The sequence below is a fragment of the Bos taurus genome, chromosome 7 (assembly GCF_002263795.3).
Source record: "Bos taurus isolate L1 Dominette 01449 registration number 42190680 breed Hereford chromosome 7, ARS-UCD2.0, whole genome shotgun sequence".
NCBI classification, from domain to species: Eukaryota; Metazoa; Chordata; class Mammalia; order Artiodactyla; family Bovidae; genus Bos; species Bos taurus.
The window spans coordinates 66406376-66426209 of NC_037334.1; the positions used below are offsets into that span (position 1 = coordinate 66406376).

General features: G+C 43.8%; 1 long non-coding RNA gene across 1 annotated transcript; it reads right to left on the bottom strand.

Moving 5' to 3' along the window:
* Positions 1–5353: 5353 nt before the first annotated feature.
* Positions 5354–14303, bottom strand: LOC132345779 (uncharacterized). The gene is made up of 2 exons (XR_009495329.1): positions 13716–14303; positions 5354–8194 (listed from the first exon to the last, which is right to left on the bottom strand). It is a non-coding gene; the product is annotated as an uncharacterized lncRNA (long non-coding RNA).
* Between the last annotated feature and the right edge of the window lie 5531 nt (positions 14304–19834).

The window sequence follows — 19834 nt, forward strand, 5'->3', positions numbered from 1 at the left end:
AGAAAAGTCGATGGAATCATGAAGTGAAGACCAGAAACCTTGGTGGGAAACATGATGATTGAAAGGGACGTCTATGTTTAAGATTTTACCATTCCCCTACATTTCTCTGCTAAAGGAACAGGTTAAAGACACAGGATTTTGCCAAATTAAATGACTAGAGAATGGTAATAATGGCCAAAGTGGAATTGCTGTCTAAACCTATGTTTTTCTGAATACCTTTCTTTCTCTGTCACCCACTCTGATTTTTTACAAAATTGACTAGCTTCTCCTTATGAGAAGACAGAGGAATGATTTCTTCCCGCTATATCCAATTGAGTGTCATATTCTTCTTTTTTAAGGGAACCCTGTAATGAAACATGTATTAATCTGCAGGGCAAAGGAATCACCCCAGGTGTCTAAATGTTGTGGGGAAGTTGTGGGGTTCAAATCTTGCTGCCGTGAATAACAGGATGGGATTGCTTACTTTGAAACTGCTTGCTGATTCACTTTTGATGTGGGAAAGTTCACGCTGACCTCTCTCTTGCCTGGTTACTTGGTTTGTAGGTGATGGAGTGATTTTGGCAGATGATAGATGAGTAATGTGACAAGACAGTGGAGGCCAATACTATCCTTTAAAGTGATTGAAGACTGCAGGTTTTGAAGGCTCTGCCTAAATTTCATTCACAATTCTTGTGTTATTTTTGAGTCATACCTTATTGTCCCCCTGCACCTATAAAAAATAGAGCTTTAGCAATTCTAATGTTTATAATGGAGTTTAAGATGTTCACATGAGTATTATAATCAATTACTAATTACAACTAGCACCAAGTATTGAAACTGTTTAATTTGAATTGGCTATATGTTACTTTGAACAGTTTACAGAGATAAAGATATTGATGATGATAATTGACAATGATGTTGATAGTTGGTATAGAAATTACCACTACTTTTACTTTCTATTGTCTTTTTGTGATAAGTGCCTTAACCCATAGGATCCCTGGGGGAACTCAGCCATGAAAATTTGCCTTTCAGATGTCTAGTTACTGAGGACATAATTGACTGATGGTCCCAGCTGCTATGTTCTGAAATCCAGTGACTTCTTGCCAACTGCATGCTTCCCTTAGGCTACTCCAAGCCAGCTAAAGAGTTGGAGGGGTACTTAGGAATCAGTGGGAGACAGTGGACTCCTTGATGGCCTTGCTAAAATTTTCTTAGATGTGCACTCTTGTCTATGACCCTTCTACCCAACCTTTCTTCCTTTTCTTTTCTTCACTTGGGGTCAGTATCTGCATCCCAGTCTGCTGGCTCTCCCAGCCTCTCATAAGTCCCTCCCTATTTTGTCTCACACATGTTTCCTCTATAAGCCCATTTCTTACAAATTGTGATAAAATACATAGCATAATATAAAATTTGCCATTTAAACAGTTAAAGTGCACAATTCAGTGGCATTAGTTATACTCACCATGTTGTACAACCACCACTGTCCATTTCCAATTTTTTTCATCACCCAGAACAGAGACTCTTTGCCCATTGAGCAGTATTCTCCATTTGAATAAATTCCTTACTCATTTAATTATGACTTGCCATCTGCTCCTCAGAGTACCTTGACCAATAAACTCTTATGAAGATTAAATGAGAATTTCAAGGCAGATACTGTCTTTCTACTCCAGATGAGGACACTGAGGCTCTGAGGGGTTGAGGACACTGAGGTTTGGAGGGTTGACTAACTTGCAGTAGATCACACAGCTAGTCAACGTTTGAGTCAGATATGTGATTCCAAATTTCATGTTCTTGAATGTTGCCTTCTGATAACAATTGATCCAGATATGAGCCTCAGAAAACCAAAGGCTGCAATGGGGAGGAGGCAATTGGGGTCTGCTGGGAATATACTTCCATGATCTGAGAGGCTCTGCCTAGGATTAAGCCTCCAGAGACAATGGTCCTCCTGCCCCATCCTGTTCGAGTTCACACTGTCCCTTCCTCATAGCTGTGGCTTACAATCTGGGGGCATGGTGCCAAGTCTTTCATATACATTACTTCATTTAGTTCATATGGAAACCTTTGCTTCTGCATTCCTTTCCTTTCCTGATAAGCAACTGTTTGAATCTGCCCTTTGGAACTTAGGGAAGGTCAAGGAAGCTGAATGCAGCCTATTTCCTATGAACAGTATATGGGGGACCTAGACAGGATTTGTACCTGGGAGAGCCCCACAGGGTCCTGCTCCATTTCATGTTCACCAGGTACTTGTTTGGCAGTAGAATGAAAATCACTGAGCAGGTGATTCTGGTGATGGGCCAAGTTGTGTATTCACAGATGTGGCTCAGGCTCTCAATTTTATTTATGAACAGATTGATGAAATATTGCTCGCTAGATGACATATAGCAAATTATTGGCAGCCTGGGGAAACCTCAGGGCCCTTATGTATCAGTCCAGTATTCTCTTCACAATTTAATACTTCTTTGAGCAGAGTGACCATTTCACGCATACCTGGTTGAAGCTACCAGTCATTGGCTTGTGTTTGTGGTAATTTAATCCCAAAAGTTATTCTGAGCTTCTTAAGCAGGGGATATGTCTGTTCATCATTTTATCCCTAGCACCTAGCACTGCTGCTGCTAAGTCGCTTCGTCATGTCCCACTCTGTGCGACCCCACAGACGGCAGCCCACCAGGCTCCCCGTCCCTGGGATTCTCCAGGCAAGAACACTGTGCTTGGCAAATGATAAATTCTCAGTAAGTGAATAACACTGAGAAGTCATAAGTCAAATTTTTGTCACTACAATTTCTTTCACTGAAAATGAATGAAATATACATCAGTATAAGGGTCTGTGAGATCCAGGAGATTTTTCAGGCTATGGCTACTTTGAGGGTTAAAATCACAGGATCTGTAGTCAAATATACCTGGATTCATGTCTGGTGGCGTGATACTGAGCAAGATTTCATTCAAATGTGCCTCAGTTTTCCTCATCCACAACATGGGGCATAATAGTAGGTGCTACACAGGGCTTGGCTTTAAGGATTAAATATGATAAGTATTTATAAAGGGTTTAGCTTAATGTCTCAAAATGTGGTAAGTGCTCAATAATTACTGATTTTCTTATTTCTTTGGATTGATCAAATACATGGACATAGGAAACTGTTAGCAAAGGGAAGCCCATTAGATTTAGGTCCTAGAGAATAACTTGGAGAGGAAAGAGAGTGTATAGATTGAGACATTTGGGAAAGATTTCTTGGAGGAGGAAGTGCTTGATACAGTTTCGAGGGAGAACTGAGCTTTTCCTGGATTGGAGAGAGAAGTCCAGGGGATACTAAAGGCCTGAACTGAGGCACGATGGCCTGACCACACCTGGCATTCTTGGGAGACAAGAAAGAGGATGACTTTCCCATTGTGAGGACAATGAGGGGAACATCCTTGCCTAGTCGGTGGGGATGTTGTTAGGCAGAGACTTGAAGTCATTGTGCGGAGGGAGACCTCAGAGGCCTTCTCCTGGAGGGAACTGTCAAGCGCTGTGAGCACCAGTAGGAAAACTCCTTAGCAGTTTCCTCTGACCTAAAAGTACAGTGTGGCTTTCATCTCATCAGAACTGGAAGAGGGTTCTCTCTCAAAATGGCCTTGTTCTTGAAGGTGCTGTCTGAATAAGGAGTGACCAGCATATTTCAAAAGGATGATTCAGCTCTCGTAAGGATTTTCTTGTTCCCCTTCCCTCCCCCTAGACACTGGTTTTACCCTGCAGGCTTAGGAGGAGGTGTATAAATAGTGAGGCTCATAATATGAATCATATATTCAAGGCCTATCAGCTGCTCTTCATGGTGAAGACGTGGATGCTCAAGGCTGTTTTTGAGAGATGGACGTCTTTGTGCCTCTCCAGAGCTTGTCAGCAAACTCCACATGTAGTTCCTGGGATTCACATGCTTGACATACACAGTGCTGGTTTTGCATTCCTCAGCCCTCTTTATAGAAGCTCTCCTTCAGTCTTGGCGGTTTGCAGTGCGCTGGGGGATGGTATCATTGAAACGGGGGAATCTGTCAGTGGCTTAGGAATATGCTTCCATGCCTTTGTGTATTTCATGTGTGGATGCTTTCTCAGGATGGCTCATGCTACCCATCAGTTCCTGACATTGTCATACACCTCCCCCCCGCAAAAGACTTACGTGCACATAGCATGTTGTACTAATTAAAAAAGCTTTTTAGAGACTTGTTTCTTTCTGGTCAGTGAGTGTGAATATAAGTTGGAGGAGTGAATGCCTCCTGTGCATGTGTGGTCAGTTGTGTCTAACTCTTTGTGATCCCATGGACTGTAGCCCACCAGGCTCCTCTGTCCATGGGATTCTCCAGGCAGGAATACTGGAGTGGGTTGCCATTTCCTCCTCCAGGGGATCTTCCCAACCTAGGAACTGAACTGGAATCTCCTGTGTCTCCTGCATTGACAGGCAGATTCTTTTACCACTAAGCCCCCTGGGAAGCCTGAATGCCTCCTATCCATCACTTATATCCATTTTCCCCAGAACTGTGGAATGATAAGCCTTAAAAGGAAGCGAAGTGATCTTTCAGTTTATCTCTCTGCTGCCACCAGGATTAGCTAGAGGGGATCCATAAAACAAAACTGGGCTGAGGATCTGCTCAGCACCACATCAGCTCTCTGCTTGATGCTGGGGATGGAGAAGAACACAAGACGTCAGTTAGAAATTGAGCCCTCACTCACAGATGAGTGGTGGAAAACTGTGAACCATCCAAATAAAAATAGCAGTGGACAGCAAGAGCTCTGACAGAGTAGAGCATAGTGAATGTGGCAGCCTAATTCCCATGCCTTTTTTTTTTTTCTATCACAGGGTTACAAAAACACCTTTCATTTTTTTCTTTTTATTAGCCCACATTTTTATTCATGACAATGACAGGATACATTGTAAAACATTCCCCTTTTCTGGTAAATTTATCTGAGCATGCCTTCATTTCTTCATATCCTAAGCTGGAAAACAGATGTTTCCTTTACTCTGTTTCATATTGACAGTATGAATGAAATTTAGGTCACTCTAGAATTTTCCTTGGTAATAATAATCCTATGAATCTGGACAGAATTTAATCTCCTCCCACCTCAGGTCACTTTTCCTGGTGATGACTCAGTACAGACACTTGACAAATGTTATTGTGTCCAGCAGGGGAAGCAAAGTACAGATGGATTAGTCTCTAGCCTTGTGCTCTGCATGCAGGGTCATGACCAAGGTTGATGAGGATTTAAAACACTCACATGCCTCTCACACAGAGAGTGGTCATAAGAAGCCAAGGCTGGGGATCAGAACAACCTGGTTTGGAATTACTGCTCTTGACTCTTACCACTTCTATAGCATATGGGCAGTTATCTACCTTTACTGAGATTCCATTTTCTCATCTATAAAATAGAATAATACTAAGTTTGTACCTTTACTTTGAAGTTTCAATGCCAAAAGTAACCAAAGCATTTAATACAGTGACAGACATGGTAAAGACTCTTTTAAAAGTGTGTTCTCAGTCGTGTCCAACTCTCTGCAGCCCCATGGACTGTAGTCTGCCAGGCTCCTCTGTCCATGGGATTCTCCAGGCAAGACTACTGGAGTGGGTTGCCTTTTCCTCTTCCAGGGATCTTTCCAACCCAGGGATCGAACCTGCATCTCCTGCATCTTCCTGCATTGGCAAATGAACCTTTAAAAGTAGCTTGTAATTGTGTTGGGAAACATAAGGACTTCCCTGGTGGCTCAGATGGTAAAGTGTCAGTCTATAATGCGGGAGACCGGGGTTCAATCCCTGGGTCAGGATGATCCTCTGGAGAAGGAAATGACAACCCATTCCAGTACTCTCACCTGGAAAATCCCATGGACAGAGGAGCGTGGTAGGCTATAGTCCACGGGGTTGCAAAGAGTCGGACATGACTGAGTGACTTTACTTTCACTTAATGGTGTTGAGAAACGTAAGTCTTCTGATGCACAGTTCAGTATCTTGTACTCCAGACACTGCTACCTCCCTGATTCCTTGATTGCACTGTGGTGTGGAGGATGCTTCTGTAACTGCAGGAAAGATGACTGAGGAACGTTGGTTTGGAGTTCCACTTGGCAATCAACAGTAGACATTGGCAATTATGAAAATAAACCCTGGAGTTCAGATGATCTGTTTTTCTTGTGATATGACATGGGCCAAGTCATAGACAACATCTATGAGCTTCTACTTTTTTGGTAAGGAAGTAATTCTTATCTCACAGGCTTTTGTAAGGATTAAATGAGGTGAAGACAAAACTGCTGGAAACCTGACAAGACCTATTTCTATGTGTCAGGGAAGAGTAGCTGTCGTTAGTATTTCTACCCATATCATTTCTTAACCTCTATTTGCCTTCCCTTGACTGCTGCAGGAAGACAATACTGTCTTTCAGGCTTATGCAAAACAAGGAACCAGTTTTCGGCCAGTTCTAAGGGGTGGCAGTAAGAGGATGCTGTGCAGAGTTCCCAGCTGGGGCACGCTGGAGGTATCTGGTAGTGCATCCTGACCACTCCTCTCCATGGGCCTCTTAGTGCCTTCTCTGGACTTGTTCATCCCCGGGACCCTAAGGCCCTCCCTCCCAGGGAGGAACATTTTGTACCCCCATACCCCACAAAAAATGCCCACACCACGAAATCCTCTGGCATTTGTACTGTGGCATTTCAAGCCTCTGCCAGGTACTCCCTGGCATGTGGCTCTGATTGACAAGATTACTAATCCATTGTAATCATATTTTCATAATTAGTCCCTGTGAGGCTGGGCTGGCTGCTCTTGCCCAGGTAAACTCCTGCCTGCTGTTGATTGTTTTTGCCAACTGTCACCTCCCCAGGAGTGAGCTGGTGGACCAGCACTCACAGGTGTTCTTAAGAATTGTGTTTGTATAATCCCTATCTTCCCTTTTTGGTGCTTGGCTGCTGGGAATCTTCTCTTGATAAAAAGTTATAGTTAATGACTCCACACCTTAACAGATACCAAAAATGGCTTTAGTTTTTCTGTCTTCTGGATCGCACACTGCCCATTCCCCTTCTGTGGCTCCTTCCCTTCCATCCCCCTGGCCCGCCTCCCCCAGTCTCCCTGCGGCAAGGGCGAGGGCGAACTTCAAAGGTGTTTCTGAATAAAAGAACACACGGCGGGACATCAATTATTTACCAGGCAAAGTTTTGGCAGGCACAAGGGCCTTTCCCTGTTTGTCTTGCTGAAGCTGCAGGAAGGGCGCCTTTGAAGGTTGTGCCCTGTCCATTCACACTGACCGATTTGGCCGCTAAGGGTGGGTGAACCTGGGCCCCTTCCCCTGCACCCTGGCACTGATGGGATCAACAAGCAGTAACCACGGTGACGATTGCTCATCTCAGTAGAAAGTTAAAGGTCTTCTGTTCTTGATCTTGCTTAATCCTTGCAGCACCTTAGGAAGTAAACACTAGCCATTCTCTCCTTGTTAACAGATAGATGAGGACTCAAGGTACAGGAAAGTTGTCTTGCCCAGGGTCCTTCAGCCAGAAGGCAGCACAACTGGGACTTGAGCTGGGCATGTGTTCTCCAGAGCTGGTGGCTGTAACCACTGTGCTCCTTTCTGTGTTGACTGTGAGCTGGACATGCCAGGAACCTGGATGATCAGGAGGTGGTGGCAGTATCTTTGGAAAGAAGGGAATCAGAAATCTTCCTGGAGGAGTTCTTGAGGACAGGGCAGGTTCTTAGTCCTTTCTTTTGTAACTGGCAGTGTCACAGGAGAAAACTGCTGCAGGACTAGCTCGAGGATATGTGGTGCAGTCACTGGGCTCAGATGTACTGGTACCTACTGGGTGGGTGTACATTCTCAGACTCGTCAGCCTATGGCTCTTGTGAGGTCATCTCCATAGCGACAACCAGTGCATCACTGGCTCCGACTCTCATCCACAAACCCCACCCAGCTGTTTCTTGGAATCACCAGGTGTTTTATACGTGGCCCATCACCAGCTACCCAAGTCAACTTTACTCAGGCCATGGGAAGGAATTTTATAGGGTTCTGTTTGGTCCCTCTTAAGCTGTGAACATTTGCAGAGTCTTTACGGAATGCCAGGTACAGCTAAGGATTTTACATTTTCTCATTTAATGATCTGTTCACCTACTCTGGTTGGGCAAGCATCCTTATGCTCATTTCCTGGTGAAGAAACCGAGGCTTGGCAGAATCACGAAACTTGGCCAAGTAGACAACCAGTGGTAGAGCCACAATTTGAACCTAGAGGGAAGATCATACTGTTAGCTCCATTTTATTAAAATTAATTGTGTAAGTGTGTGTGAGATGGAAAGACAGCACACATGGGCACCAGCTTCATGGATTGATGGAAGGATCGCATCATCAGTGGAAGTATTGAACGTTTGCCTCTTCCTTTCTCAGTGGGGGCCTGTACCCATGCTCTATGCCTAAAGCTTGCATTTTTTATTTTTACCTTTAAGTTTTTATTTTGTATTTGGGTATAGCCAATTAGCAATGTTGTTACAGTTTCAGGTGAACAGTGAAGGGACTCAGTCATATATATACATGTATTCATTCTCCCCCAACCTCCCCTTCCATCCAGGCTGCCACATAACTCTGAGCAGAGTTCCCTGTGTTGTCCAGTAGGTCCTTATTGGTTACCATTTTAAATATAGCAGTGTGTACATGTCCATCCCAAACTCCCTATCAAAGCTCATTTTTCCCCCAATGACAAGAACTTTTATTTCTTTTTAATAAAGCTCTTGTTTTTAACAGTAACTTTTAGAAACCATTGTTAAAACTTTGAAGTCCTTGTTGAATTTGAACACTCTCAGTTGCGGTTGGCACCTGCCAATGTGAGTTGGTATGCCAACCTCAGGAGGGCTCATCTTTGTCTGGTTATGCACTCAGTGGGTTGCAAGTAAATTAAGAAAATCACACTGTAGACGGAAGAAAAACTGTTGGTTCCACATAGTGACCAAGGTCAAATTCCTCCAGAAGATCTCCTGAGTACATCTCAGGAGTACCTAGGAGACTGCCTATGCAAAGCCAATTGCAGTAGTGAATTTGCTTTGTTCAAAAAATAGTTTTATCTTCTCAGCAGGGACCTCAGAGCTACAGCTCGAGGCGTTGGAGTTATTGAGTAGAACATGGGTATTAATATTTCTTAAATTTCCAAGTAGGGTGGTGAGCCCAGCAGTAACTGTTGAGGAAATTAGGGTAGACAGAGCCAGGTTCTTAGCCTGGTTTTGGTTTTGAATACAGCATCCACCTGGGACTAAGTTTAGAATATATCCTCAAACAAAATGATTTCCTTAACAGCTTCAAATGATCTGTTAATTCGACCATAGAAATCGCGATGGCCTTCCCAAGCACCTAAAATGCCTCCTGAAATTGGGTTGTTTGCATCTGTAGGCTGCTTCAGCTGCGATCCAAGGGGAGGCAGTTAGTAGTAATTGCCTACATTGTGTTGCCTCTTGACACTCTCCTAACTCGCATAATTTGCTCCTGTGTATTTTGAGGTCTGAAGGTAAGAAGAAGTGCCTGAAGTGCTTGTAAATAAACCCTCGTGTGTATGCTTGTCTTCACAGTCCTCACTGATGTCCATCTTTTGCCATTACTGATTGTGACCTTAGTAAGAATGGAGCAAATTCAACAAAAGTTTATCATGAATCTATTATATTCCATGCAGTATACTAACATCCAGAAGCCCTGGCCTTAGGAACTTTCCAGTGAGTGGGGGTTGGGGTGGGGGGGACACACATGATACAGATTGCTGAGGAAGAGGCTTTCTGTTGAGGTCCTGAAATGTGCAAACCCTCACTGTACATAAGCAGGAGTGTGTTCTCTGCCTGAAATGTCCTGTTCCCTTGCTAAGCTGCATATGGTTCAGTTCAGTTCAGTCACTTAGTTGTGTCCGACTCTTTGTGACCCCATGGACTGCAGCACGCCAGGCTTCCTGTCCATCACCAACTCCTGGAGCTTACTCAAACTCATGTCTGTTGAGTCAGTGATGCCATCCAACCATCCCATCCTCTGTGGTCCCCTTCTCCTCCTGCCTTCAATCTTTACCAGCATCAGAGTTTTTTCCAATGAGTTAGTTCTTAGCATCAGGTGGCCAAAGTATTGGAGTTTCAGCTTCAGCATCAGTCCTTCCAATGAATATTCGGGGTTGATTTCCTTTAGGATTGACTGGTTTGATCACCTTGCTGTCTAAGGGACTCTCAAGAGTCTTCTCCAACAGCGTAGTTCAAAAGCATCAATTCTTTGGCTCTCAGCTTTCTTTATGGTCCAACTCTCACATCCATATGTGACCACTGGAAAAACCATAGCTTTGACTATCCAGACCTTTGTTGTTAAAGTAATGTCTCTTTTTAATATGCTGTCTAGGTTGGTCATAGCTTTTCTTCCAAGGAGCAATCATCTTTTAATTTCATGGCTGCAGTCACCATCTGCAGTGATTTGGGAGCCCAAGAAAGTAAAGTCTCTCACTGTTTCCATTGTTTCCCCATCTATTTTTCATGAAGTCATGGGGCTGGATGCCATGATCTGTTTTTGAGTGTTGGGTTTTAAGCCAGCTTCTTCACTGTTCAGTCACATATACCTCTTAAACCCCCTTTTCATGCTTCTGTCTGCTCCAGGCTGCTCAGACCCAAGTCCTTGTCCAAGCCTGGGGGTTGGGTATGAGGTTGTGTATAGGCTCAAGGGTATCAAGATCATCAAGAGACATCATACTCCATTTCCCAAGCTTTTTCCTCTGGGTTTCCCCACACACAATTTTTATGGGCAATCCTAACTTTCACAGGCATGCCTAGAAGCTGGGCCTAAATTACAGTAAATTCCCTAGGTACAAATGAGTTCAAATCTGAAGAGCACATTCTTAAGTTGAAAAATGTTAGCCTAGATACCTAGTTAATACAATCGGCCATATAATACTGTGTGGTAATAGGTTTATAATACTTTTTACACAGTTAATATGTACATAAAAATAAACACACAAAATGAAATATTTTTAATCTTATAGTACAGTGCTTTGAGAAGTACAGCATTATAGTACAACAGCTGGCATTCAGGGGCTGGCACATACATTCACATCTTTGGAAGTTTGCAACTTGAAGGTTCTTATGTAGGGGACTTACTGAACTGTGTTTGGGTATCTGTATATCTATACACATAGACACGTATGTGTAAAACACATATATATAGACACACATACTGTATTTTCTCACTCTTCTAAGACAGAGTGAGAAGAGCTTCTTTTGTGAAAAGAGAATGAAAAAGGTACATCCCATGTTGAAGAAGCAAAATAACTATCCAGCTCAGTTGTCGATCTACCACAGAATTGCTTCTGGGTTCCAGAGGATTAGCGGAATACTGGTACCATGATTCTGGATGTATTGAAACTCCATCATGGAAGCATTATGAGTGAAATATGCCCTTCAAATGGATGGGCTGGAGTCTCACACAGGGGCGTGTCCCCCATTCTGTTCAGAATGCTCTTCCCCTCCCAGTTGAGGGAATTCCCTGCTGGTCCAATGGTTAAGACCTGGTACTTTCACTGCTGGAGCCTAGGTTTGATCCCTGGTTGGGGAACTAAGATCCCACATGCCACATAGTGAGGCCAAAAAATAAATTAGCACAATTGAATCCTGGTGCTGCTTAGCTCTGATGTCACCTATTCTGAGAGCCTTTCCTTTTTCCCCAAACCAAAAACATTCCCCCATCCACTCTGCAATCTCTATTCTATTACCCCATATCATTTTTTTTTTTTGATAGCTATGAAGTGGCTTTATTCAGATTCAAAGAGAAGCACACTCCACAGACAGAGTGTGGGCCATCACAGAGGACAAGTCTGGCTGCCCTGTATTATTTTTAATGACCCTTATCATTATCTGGAATGACCTTATTTTATTCCTGCATTGATTCATCTCCTTTCTGTCTCCCACATGCTCCCCACCCCACACTAGAAAGAAAATGCTGTAGTGTTCTTTTCCTTTTTGTTTCTGCTACCTGAAATAATACATAGCACATGCATACATGCTAAGTTGCTGCCATCGTGTCTGACTCTCTGTGATCCTATGGAGTATATAGCCTGACAGGCTCCTTTGTCCATGGGATTCTCCAGGCAAGAATACTGGAGTGGGTTGCTATGCCCTCCTCCAGGAGATCTTCCTGACCCAGCGATCGAACCCACGTCTCTTACGTCTCCTGCATTGACAGGTAGGTTCTTTACCACTAGCACCACCTGGAAGCCCCGCATAGCACATAGTTAGGGCTTAATAAGTATTTGTTGAATGAATAAGTGAATGAATGGCTTCTATGTCCCCAGCCATATTTTGGTTTTAGGTGACTGAGGGTAATAGACATACAATATCTGTCCCCTTAGACCAGACTCTTCCTTTTTGGGAGAAAACGATCACCTTATTTAGGACGGGATATACATTGACATCACATTCTATAGGGCAGAGTCAGGCCTCCAGGCCTGAAGAACTTACAGCCTGGCAAACTGGCCGGGACTATTTAATAGCTGTTTTAGCTGCACTGATTCTTGAGCTGGGGAAACGCTGGCCATTGTACTCCTCATCTGCTGCTTGGTGAGTAGCAATGCTGGCAGAAACGCCTTGGGAGATCTCTGACTGCTTTCTAGGAGACAGGGGCTGAATTCCCTGCGGGCAGAAGCTTGTGTGAGGGGGCTATGAATCCAGGGGCGGGCAGGGGGACTCTGTTCTCAGCTGGAACCTTGGCAGCCCCTGTGCACGTGACGGGCGAACAAGTCACCAAGGCAGCTGTGTCTAACTGTCAGAACCAAAAGTGTGTCCTTGTACACTTGAAGGTGTAAATTCTTTTTCCCTTTCCCTGCTTGTTTTTCTCCTGTTCACTGATCAAATTTTTAGTCAGACTCTCAGCCATGCTGCCTTGCAGACAGTCTGAAGTCACATTACAAACTAAAACTAGACATATTTTGCCCTTGTATGAAAATCAGATGAAATGGTTAACTTCTCTTAAGTAACAGAGCAGAAAATAATTCCTGTGCACCTGATCACTTACAGCAGGGGTCCCCACCCTCTGGGCCACAGACTGGTACTATGTTAGGAACCAGGCTGCACAGATGGAGGTGAGTGGTGGACGAGTGAGCTGGATGAGCGAGCAAAAGCTTCATCCCCTCCCCATCACTCACCCATCACCCCTAGATGAGACGGTCTAGTGGCTGGAAAACAAATTCAGGGCTTCCACTGATTCTGCATTATGGTGAGTTGTTTAGTTACTTTATTATATCTCACAATGTAATAATAGAAAAGAGTGCACAGTAAATGTAATGTGTTTGAATCATCCTGAAACTATCCCCCCTGCTCTCCTGATCCTGGAAAAATTGTCTTCCATGAAACTGGTCCCTAATGACAAAAAGGTCGGGGACTGCTGACTTACATAGACATCCCATATCCATTATTGTGATAAATTCTTAGAAAAACTCTGAAGCACCCATAGTGATCTTGTAACAGGTCGCAGCCCAGCACAACACTTAGATGTGGCCATTGCTGTGTGCCATTACCTCAGCAGTTTGGCCAGTTTAGGGAGTCCTCTAAATGTTTCTCATTATTTGCCTGTGCCTTTAAAATGTCTTACAGAATTAAAACACAAGAATTACACATTCATAGTGGACCACCATCTAAAACTATATTCTGAGTTCGAGAAGACAGCTGGGGCATAATAAAAATAATTCTGGTCATAGAATCTCATTGCCCGTGTTTCAGGGTCCAGCCCTGCCCTTTTTCTAGTGGCCTACCTTGGAAAATCATCCTCTCTGAATCTCACCGTCCTCATCCACATGTGAGTGTGTGCTCAATCGTGTCGGACTCTTTGTGACCCCACGGACTGTAGCCAGCCAGGTTTCTCTGACCAGCCAGTGGTTACCAGGGGACTGTTAGTAGTCATGTTCAGCCACTAGTTGGCATTGTAGTGGGCCCCTCCCCCAAGCGACCAACTGTCAACTAGTGACCAGTTAGTGGTCCTTCGGGAGAAGGCGATGGCACCCCACTCCAGTACTCTTGCCTGGAAAATCCCATGGATGGAGGAGCCTGGTAGGCTGCAGTCCATGGGGTCGTGAAGAGTCGGACACGACTGAGCGACTTCACTTTCACTTTTCATGCATTGGAGAAGGAAATGGCAACCCACTCCAGTGTTCTTGCCTGGAGAATCCCAGGGATGGGGGAGCCTGGTGGGCTGCCGTCTGTGGGGTCTCGCAGAGCCGGACACGACTGAAGCGACTTGGCAGTGGTCCTCCTCAGCCATTGGTTGGCGTTGCAGTGGGATCCTCCTCTAAGTGACCAACTGTCAATGAGCGACTGTTAGTGGTCCATTCAGCAAACAGTTGGCAGAGTGGTGGTTGTCAGACTGAGAATGAGCTAAGAGGTGAATCCTGGCCTTCTCTCTGGGGGCCATGGATCAGTGGGTGAAATGGGGGGCCCGGCTGGGGGCTGTGTCCTGCAGGGCTCCATAACCCTCACCAGGGCTACTCTCTGGCCTTGGCTCAGGCCTTGAGGTGGCGGTGAATCTCTCCCCAGTCCCTGCCTCTGTAACCTAATGGCAGTGGCCGTCTTCCTGAGACATAGTCTGAAGGACCTGCCCCCGCTGTATGGGTGGCCTGAGGAGCCTGAGGGCCAGCTGGATCCTGGGCACCTGGCTCCTTCAGTGATGACAGCTGGGCAGGGTCTGAGGACCTAGTGCTGAGGGCGCTGCCAACTGATCTCTGCCTCCTCTCAGCCAGGACTGGGACCTCGGAGAGTGAAAGTTGTGCCTTGTGACATTCCCTTCCTCGTAACCGTGAATAGCACTTGTTTGGTGGAGATTTACAGGAGCATTGTTACCTGACCATGATCTGACGTTAAGAACAAAGGATCTGACACCAAAAAGTTCACAATAAGTAATCATGCCTCTCCCTCACCTTTCCTAGACAAGGGGTTTGCCAAAAGCTTTTGTGGAGTTTGGGATTTCTAAGGCATGAGTCACCCATCTCCTTGCATGGCCCTCAATAAACCGTTCCAAACTCTGGTGTTTTGGTATTGTTTGGCTTCATGGGCACTGGTCACACAAACTTGTGTTTCAGTTAGTAAGCTCTTTTTATCTCCATCTTAAGTCTGCCATTGCAGGAGATGTGGGTTCCATCCCTGGGTTGGGAAAATCCCCTGGAGTAGGAAATGGAAACCCACTCCAGTATTCTTGCATGAGAAATCCCATGGATAGAGAAACCTGGCTGGCTACAGTCCGTGGGGTCACAAAGAGTCCGACACGATTGAGCACACACTCACATGAGGATGAGGATGGTGAGATTCAGAGAGGATGATTTTCCAAGGTAGGCCACTAGAAAAGGGGCAGGGCTGGACCTTGAAACCCTGGCAATGAGATTCTATGACCAGAATTATTTTTATTATGCCCCAGCTGTCTTCTCGGACTCAGAATATAGTTTTAGACGGTGGTCCACTACGAACGTGTAATTCTTGTGTTTTAATTCTGTAAGACATTTTAAAGGCCCAGGCAAATAATGAGAAAACATTTAGAGGACTCCCTAAACTGGCCATGCAGCAACTCGTGTGTGTGATTGCTTCTGGGTAGGTGTCGAGGATCAATTGTGCAGAGAAGTTTTCAGGTTCAGGAAAATGAAGTAAAAGTTTTTTTTGGTACTATAATTCTCAGTAGGCCCCAGGCTTGAATATCTTTACCATTTCCTTCCTAAAATGTTTCATCCTGTCCACTGCTAATTTTATAATGGAATTATATATGTGATAACTACCTTTGAGCATTGAACAGTTCCACAGTTCCATTTATATTCCAAAACTCTTCAACTATATAAAGCTTTTATTACCCCGAGGAAAACTTATTACAGACTGTATCTTTGTGACTAGTGCTCTGTGTGTGTGTGTGTGTGTGTGTGTGTGTGTGTGAGACAGAGAGAGAGAGAGAGAAAACGTAGTGGTCATTATGCGTAAGGCTGTGCAAGATTCTTGTTGAGGCAAATGTTAGGCACAGTACCTACCTTCAAGGAGACTGTGTTCTAGTTGAAGCATTATTAGAAGATGAATAACAGTAATGCAGGATAGGGTGAGTTGTTTAGTAGAAGCTTTGCCAGGACCACCTGGGCTTTGTAAGAGACTTTAGCCTCATATCTGATGGGGCAGGGAGTTTTTGAAATGGGAGTTTTGAAATGAAATATACAAAAAGGGGTATATTTACACAGTCAGATACAGGAAGGATATCCTAAGCAGAGAGAATTAAGTTAACAAAGGTGAAGAGTCATGAGAACAAACAGGCTTATTTAGAGAATAGTATATTAGTTTGATTAGAATTTAGACTCTTCCTAGAATAGTGTTTCATATACTAAAAAAAAAAAGGTCCTGTTTAGCAGTGGACCTCAGTCTATTCCACCCACCCACACCTATTCGAAGGGACTCCATCAATCCACATGTACACATGCGTAGTTGCTTTCAGTGTTGCATGGAAGCTAAGCAGCTTATGGAATACTGAATCAGTGTCCTTCAGAATCTCTTTAGTGGTGTTAATTATAGCTTATTTTGGTCCCCTTACCTGCTTAGTAGATTCCTGTAAAGATGTTAAGTGAAAGTGAAGTCGCTCAGTTGTGTCCGACTCTTTGCAACCTGTGGACTGTAGCCCACAAAGCTCCTTCGTTAAGTCATAGCTAAAACAGTTATCTATGGAATTGATCAAAATTAGCTCGTGAGATTTTCAGATCAGTTTATGGTCCACTGGGGGATTTTGGGGACTCATCAATGGTCCATGGATCAAATTTTGAAAAACAGTAGCTGAAAGGGATGATAGATGATAAAGCAAATGATGCTGAAGGGTTGTATTTAATTGCCATTGAGGGTATTTGAATAGAGGAGTAGAGTTGAGGTTTTATTACAAGAAAGAAACAGTGCTTTGAAAGGATTGCAGAAGGGAGAGTTTGCAGTATAGATAATCAGGTAAGAGAGGTGATGCCTAGAGGTGTGGAAGTGGAAACAGATGATAGTGAACTTGCAGAGACAGAATTGACAACTTGACAGGTTGATGGGAAAAGATAGAACAGAAGGCTTGGCTAGTATGACTGGATACATTATGAAAATGGTGCCAGGAACACAAACTGGAAAGTTGGGTGTTAAAGCTCTTTCACATAGGGAAAACAATGAATTTAAAACAATTGCTGAGAAATTGTAAATGTAAAAAAGAATTGTAGAAACTTCTGGGGTATAGGTGGTGAATCACATGTGAATAGTGTTTTCCAACCAAAATCTTTGTCATAGGATATTGGTTAACATTAAGGGACTGATGTCATAGAGCCACTCAGTTCCTTTACTGAGATGGACATGATTCATAGGAGGCACTAAGGGTATCCAAGTATCTAGTTGGGGCTTCACAGGTGATGCTAGTGGTAAAGAACCTGCCTGCAAATGCAGGAGAGGTAAGAGACCCAGGATCGATCCCTGAGTTGGGACGATCCCTTGGAGGAGGACATGGCAACCCACTCCAATATTCTTGCCTGGAGAATCCCATGGACAGAAGAGCCTGGAGGGCTACAGTCCATAGGGTCACAAAGAGTCAGATACAACAGAGGCAACTTAGCATGTAGCATGCATAAGTGTATCCAAAGTTGAGACATGTCAGGGAGTATGTATCCTCCTGACAGCATTGCTCTGTTGCACAACTCTACGGGGTACCATTCACTTGGATAATTGTGAGTGATGTCCTTTGGATTTGTGCAGTATGGCAGCCTGGATTCTTGTTGAATGACTTCTTTTTTGAATAGTAATAATTTGCTGTAGACTAATTTGCATTTAAAGTAAATGTAAGAGTTTTGTGGGGACAGTGCCATTTGGGCCGAGGTAGTTCTCCTGCCTCTGTCTCCAGTGCTTCATTCCCATCATTTTTATTGTCCTCACCATGTGACATTGCAATTTTTGTTTCCAGGTCCACTCCACCCCTCAAGGTGAGGGTAGGGAAGAACAGATGATGGTGGAAGAGGATGTCCCATTTTTTTAGCACGAAGACACAGGCTGCATAGAAGAGTAGTGGGGAATGTCAGGTTCTCTTGAGTGGTAATTGTCTAAAAGCACAAAGCTGTATTCATGCATCTGTATAAGATTTGGCCTAGAAAATCATGGAGAATCCAGGGCTTTGTTAATGGTGACAGAGGAAATGAAAAGCATGTCACAGTTTTGAGCTTATTTTGATAAGGACTGATACCTGAAAGAAACCTCTTTTAACTTTCAAATACCTTTGAGAAAGTTTATAGAGAAACTCCTATTTTTCTCTTGAGCAGAGTTTTTGTTTTATTGTAATTAATTTTTTCAGTTGAAGTATAGTTGTGTACAATATTGTTATAAGTGTACAATATGTGTGTGAAAGTGTTAGTTGCTCAGTCATGTTTAACTCTTTGCAACCTCACGGACTGTAGCCCATCAGGCTCCTCTGTCCATGGAATTCTCCAGGTAAGAATACTGCAGTGGGTAGCCATTTTATTCTCTAGGGATCTTTCTGACCCAGGGATTGAATCCAGGTCTCCAGTGTTGCAGAAGGATTCTTTACGATCAGAGCTACCAATAGTGATTTACAATTTTAAAAGATTATATTTCATTTATAGTTATAGAATTTTGTCTATATTCCCCATGTTGTACTATATATGATTGTAGCTTATTTTATGCCTAAAATGTTGTACTCTTAAACCCCTACCCTGTATTTCCCCTCCTTCCTTCTCTCTCTGAACTGGTGCCCACTAGTCAGTTCTCCACATCTGTGAGCCTGCTTCTTTTTTGTTTTATTAACTAGTTGTATTTTTTAAATTCCACATAAGTTATATTATACAGTGTTTGTCTTCCTGTCTGTACAGTCAGGCTTTTATCAGTAACTAATATAAAGCAGAGACATTACTTTGCCAACAAAGGTCTGTCTAGTCAAGGCTATGGTTTTTACAGTGGTCATGTATGGATGTGAGAGATGGACTGTGAAGAAAGCTGAGCGCCAAAGAATTGATGCTTTTGAACTGTGGTTTTGGAGAAGACTCTTGAGAGTCCCTTGGACTGCAAGGAGATCCAATCAGTCCATTTTGAAGGATATCAGCCCTGGGATTTCTTTGGAAGGAATGATGCTAAAGCTGAAACTCCAGTACTTTGGCCACCTCATGCGAAGAGTTGACTCATTGGAAAAGACTCTGATGATGGGAGGGATTGGGGGCAGGAAGAGAAGGGGACGACAGAGGATGAGATGGCTGGATGGCATCACCGACTCGATGGACATGAATTTGAGTGAACTCCGGGAGTTGGTGATGGACAGGGAGGCCTGGAGTGCTGCGATTCATGGGGTCACAAAGAGTTGGACACGACTGAGCGACTGAACTGAACTGAACTGAACTGAATATTGTGATAGGAATGAATTGGTCAAACCACGCAATTCTTTGCTAGCCACCTGGGAGAATGGCACGAGGTGATGAGTGGGTGCCTTGAAAAACAGCAAGAAGGTGACCTGTGTGAAGTTTTTGACTTGTCAGATAGTATCAGAGGTAAGGGAGATAGTGCCTGCAGAGAATGGAGGAGCTCAGAAAGTTGAGGCTTTGGGCCAGCAAAGGTAATGTTGCCTACTTTTATAATTTTGGTAAGAGTTTTTTTTTTCCTCCCTGCTGGGCCGGAAATACTGACAACTCCCTTGTACTGGTCTATCTGTATGTTTTACACTTGGCCCGTGCCTCATACCAGTTCATTTTTACAAACACCTTGAAGCTATTTCCTGGTTAAAGCCATGAAAGTTCTGAAAATTTGCCTCTGTTATATAACAGAGATTAAAAGGTGATTCATGAGCTCATGAGGAGCTCTGAAGAACCAAACCTGCCAATGACTCATAGTTTAAAAGAAATTTTGT